At 39.5% G+C, this 5344-nt stretch overlaps 1 protein-coding gene across 1 annotated transcript in view; it reads right to left on the bottom strand.

The window, feature by feature from the left end:
* Window positions 1–5344, bottom strand: part of KIF13B (kinesin family member 13B) — a 294477-nt gene that overhangs the window by 211116 nt on the left and 78017 nt on the right. The gene's annotated exons all lie outside the window — the stretch shown is intronic.

Raw genomic sequence — 5344 nt, 5'->3', positions numbered from 1 at the left:
GGCACCTGACAACAACAACAACAACAACAACAACAACAACATGGAGTCAAATTGACAACAGAAACTTGAAAGAGGAAACTTAGGGGGCATAAGTATATGTTACTGAGAGAAGAACAATTCAGAAAAGAAGGTGAGAATGGTTGCACAATTTGAAGAGCACAATCAATGTGACTAAAAGGTAATGTACAAACTGTTTTAATGGTTTGGGGTATGTTTTTCTCTGTGTGTGTATATATAGACATAGATATATATTGCTATTGAGAATATATATCTATATCTATCTATCTATATATGTATATATATCTATCTATATATATATAGATATATATACATATATATATCTATATATATACTCAATAACAAAATACGTACATTTTAGAAAAAGAAACAAGTAGTACAGGCTTGCTATCTTAGCAAGTATTACACAGGAAGAGCAACAAAAGAAACTAGATCTTCCCAAAGAACTGAATACCAAAATTTGAAGTTCTTTCTCAAACTACATTTGTCACTCCTGGTGAGAATAACATAAGCACAGTGAGATTAAATAAAATAGAAAGCCAAATTACATTTCTTCATCTGGTTTTGAACTCTCATCTCATAATTAATTATATTTAATTCTGTTCTAAACAAAGGAGCTCTGGTAGCGTAGTGGTTACAAATCGGGCTGCAAGCCGCAAGGTCAGCAGTTCGAAACTACCAGCTATTCCAAGGGAGAAAGATGAGGCTTTCTGCTTCCGTAAAGATTTACAACCTCGGAAACCCTGTACAGGGTCACTCTGAGTCAGAACCAACTCCACGGCACACAACAACAACAACAAACAAAGTTAAGTAGAAACCGTCCTGATTGTTTTCTAGAAAACTCAGCTCTCACTTCAGAAGTCCTATCACCATATGTCTACACTGAACAGGCTCTAAGTTGCATTTCTCTCTCTACTGTCTTTGTCTTCGTTTTCTTTTCTTAATATACAGATTTCTTAAATTTCATAGTCTTAAACTCAGAAAAAAAAAAAAAAGCCATTACTAAAATAACCATAGCATAGTTATGTGATAAGCACTGTTCAAAGGAAACTAAAGTATAAAGAACCTTACAGTTAGTATGTGGGGAACTGGGATTGGAACCTATGATGTCAGGTTCAAAAGTTCATGTTCTTCACTACTGCGGTATATATAAAAATTTTTAAACTTTTTATTGTGAATTGAGTGATGGTTTACAGAGGAGATCCATCAGTTTTACAATGAAAACGATATATTTCATTTCAATGATTGCAAAATCTTCAATGTAATATCACCTATTCTACTTCCTCCCTGTGTTTATTTCTATTTCTCCTTCTTTCCCCATCCTTCTAAATTTTGTCCTTAGGTAAATGCTGCCCTTTCGATTTTGGTGTACGCACCTCACTATTGTTGCCCCATCTATATACCTGTTGATTGCTTGGCTGAAAATTAACTCACAGGGGTGAGTGAGTTCCAGACCTGAAGGGTGACCAAGGGTCATAGACTCTGAGTTCCACCAGTCTCTATCTGGCCATACGCCTAGTCTTTTTCACAATTCTGCCCACTGTATTGAGGACCTTCTAACATGATCCCTTTCAGAGCAGTTGGTAGTGGTAGCTGGGCACCATCTAGTTCTAGAGCAGGGATGCAGAACATCCTGCTACAGGCCGTATGTGGTGGTGGTGGCTGTGTGCCGTGGAGTCGGTTCCGACTCATAGTGACCCTGTACAGGGTTTCTGAGGCTGTAACTCTTTACGGGAGCAGAAAGTCTCATCTTTATCCTGCGGAACAGCTAGTAGTTTCCAACTGCTGACCTTGCAGTTTGCAGCCCAATTCGTAACCACTACGTATAAGGCCTGCGAAATCATTTGGTCTGGCCCTTCCAAGGCAACTGCAATTCCAGTCATCACACTCTTGTTGTTGTTAGGTGTCATTGAGTCGGTACCAAGTCATAGCTACCCTATGCACTACAGAACAAAACACTGCCCGGTCCTGGGAGAACCTCACAATTGTTGCCACACTTGAGCCCACTGATGCTGCCACTTGGCCAATCCATCTTGTTGGGGGTCTTCCTCTTTTTCTCTGACCCTCCTACTTACCAAACATGATATCCTTCTCCAGTGACTGGTCCCTCCTGACAATTTGTCTGAAGTATGAGAGACAAAGTTTGGCCATCCTGCCCTCCAAGGAGCACTCTGGCTACACTTCTTCCAACACATATCTGTTTGTTCTTTTGGCAGCCCATGGCACTTTCAATATTCTCCTCCAATATCATCACAGTTATTGTTGTTGTTAGGTGCCATCGAGTCGGTACCAACTCATAGCGATCCTAAGCACAACAGAATGAAACACTGCCCAATCCAGGGCCAACCTCACAATTGTTGTCACACTTGAGCACACTGATGCTGCCACTTTGCCAATCCATCTTGCTGGGGGTCTTCCTCTTTTTCTCTGACCCTCAATATTCTCCTCCAACATCATAACTCAAATGTATCAATTATACAGTCTTCTTTATTCATTGTCCACCTTTCGCATGCAAATTACCATCACATTAGGCATGAGTTAATTAAATGTTTGACCAAATGTAGCAGGCTAATTTTTAAGTTGATAGTTATGTATGGCCCATGAATGACATAATTTTGGCAGAAAAAAGGTTCCTGAGCCCTGTGCTAGAGACTGATATTCATGTGGTCGATTAGTCCACTGGACTAACTGTTTCCAAGTATCTTCAATTTTTTTCATTCTTTCCTCTGGACAGGGATAGACCAATAATACACCTTCTTAGATGGCTGCTCATGAGCTTTGAAGTTCCCAGTTGTTACTCACCAAAGTAGGAAATAGAGCAGTTCTGGTGGACTATGTTATGCCAGTTGATCATGCTGTCCTCAGAGACTATGGGTCTGAGCCCCAGACCCAACTAGTCATTCTCTCAAATTTTTGGTGATGTCTAAGAGGTTTCATAATTTTGGTCCCTGTTTGCTTCACCACAGAATACTGGTATGGTGCTGTAGGATAAGCACTGGACTGCTAACCTCCAGGTTAGTGGTTTAAACTTAATAGTTGCTCCTTGGAAACCCGAGGAGTCAGAACCAAATCAACAATACTTAGAAACAACATGCTCCACCACATTAATGCATATCTATGAAGCAAATATAAATACCATGTACAAATCTCCTTTGTCAAACCTCTATGTATTTGTGGGTCTACTCCCAATCTCCCTCCCACACCCATTCAGCCTGTGTATCTATCCATGGATCTATCCATAGATCACTGCTACTGCAGGATTGTGTATATAACAGTAGTTACCTCTGCTCCCTTTAACTCTTGCACTCCTCTCCTATCTTCCCCTGCCTTCATTCATCATTCTTTTGCCAACCTTACTCTTGTTGTATATTGCCTTCCCCATCACCCAAGTTGCTCTCTGGTAGCATAGTGGTTACAAATCAGGCTGCTAATCTCATGGTCAGCAGTTCAATACTACCAGCTGTTCTGAGGGAGAAAGATAAGCTTTCTGCTCCCATAAAGATTTACAGCCTCGGAAACCCTGTACAGGGTGGTTATGTGTTGGAACCAACTCCATGGCACATAACAATAACAATCACCCAAGTTAACAAGTATCTATCTTCTAGCCAGTAAATTACTCGCCTTTCCTTCCCACAATGGTAAGTATCAAAGAATGTTTCTTTTAACCCCTATGCTTTACTAGTTCTATGCCCTAAATATATTAAAAAGCCACTTCCTGGCACAAAATCAGAGTTCACTGCACATGTAGTTCTTTTTTACTAACAACATTGAATGAGTCAATTAAAGTTTTAGAATTTTATTAATTATGATAGGTTTTGTCCAGCTCTACACTCATAAAGCAGACAAGTGCTTTTCTTTCAACAAATTAAAAATAATTTTTTTCCCTTTAAAATGGAAAAAAAAAGTTTTCAATTAACAGATAAGTAATTCATATTCTGGAGTCCTGGTGTGGTGCTATGGGTTAATGTGCCAGAATGAAAACCGTCTGACCCACAAGGTCAGCAGTTCAAACTGCTCCTTGGAAACTCTGTACAGGGTCGCTATGGGTCGGAACCGACACGATGGCACTTAACAACAACAACAATTCATATTCTACATAATAAATAAAAACAACACAGAAGCATAACATAAAAAATAGAAGTCTCCCCATTTACCAAGCATACCTCTCATAAAGGTGTTGGTGGTTATGGTGGTTACGTGACATGGAGTCAGTTCCAACTCATAGTGACCCTGCAAAGGGTTTCTGAGGCTGTAAATCTTTACGGGACCTATAAAGCCTCATCTTTCTCCCACGGAACCACTGGTGGTTTGAACTGCTGACTTTGAGGTTAGCAGCCTGTAATCACTATCAACTATGTAGTATTTTACTTTCCACATTTGTTTATATCAATGTATCATTTTCTCTAGATGTTAAGATTCAGAGGAATTAATTAAAACATGGATAGTTTTAAAACAGTCACATAATTGTTTCCTCAGAAGTTCATTATAATCTACAGTCTGTTCCATCAAAAACAAAAAGAATAATTCAAGTTTATTTGTTGCAGGAAGGAAGATTCAGTGTTTAGGAGATACTGAACTTTTAGAAGGATATGAAAAAACTTTGAACAAATAAGGATGATGGCTGAACAACATGATGCACATAACTTTAAGGTCACTGAACTTACATAGGAAAAACATTGAAATGGCAAATGTTTTGCTACATATGTACTTACCACAATAATAACAATACAAAGACATAGAAAAGACCAAGTAAAATTAATAAAATTTATATATGTTGCTGTTGTTAAGTGCCGTCGAGTCAGTTCTGACCCATAACGACCCTGTATAGAGTTTCTGAGGAGCAGCTGGTGAGCTTGAACCGCCAGCCTTGCAGTTCAAACGGCTTTGCAGTCTGGCGTATTAACCCACAGTGCCACACATTTATGTGTGTTTGGGTATATGTTAGTATATATATATTTATATAAATATATTGTTGTTGCTGTTGTTGTTAAGTGCCATCGAGTCGGTTCCGACCCATAGCGACCCTGTATAGGGTTTCCGAGGGTGTAAGAAAGAGAGAGAGGAGTTGATTATATGCCGTTGAGTTTGTTCAAACTTATAGTTACCCTACATAGGGTTTCCGAGACTGTAAATCTTTACAGGAGCAGAAAGCATCATTTTTCTCCCGCAGAACGGCTGGTAGTTTTGGACTGCTGACCTTGAGGTTAGCAACCCGAATCAATCATAACCACTATGTTACCAGAGCGTGTGTGCTCTCTCTCTCTCTCTGTGTCTCTCTGTCTCTCTGTCTCTCTCTCTCTCTCTCTCTCTCTCTCTCTCTCTCTCT

Source organism: Chrysochloris asiatica, unplaced genomic scaffold (genome assembly GCF_000296735.1).
Source record: "Chrysochloris asiatica unplaced genomic scaffold, ChrAsi1.0 scaffold00064, whole genome shotgun sequence".
Lineage (NCBI taxonomy): Eukaryota > Metazoa > Chordata > Mammalia > Afrosoricida > Chrysochloridae > Chrysochloris > Chrysochloris asiatica.
This window is presented reverse-complemented; position numbering and strand designations above follow the sequence as displayed.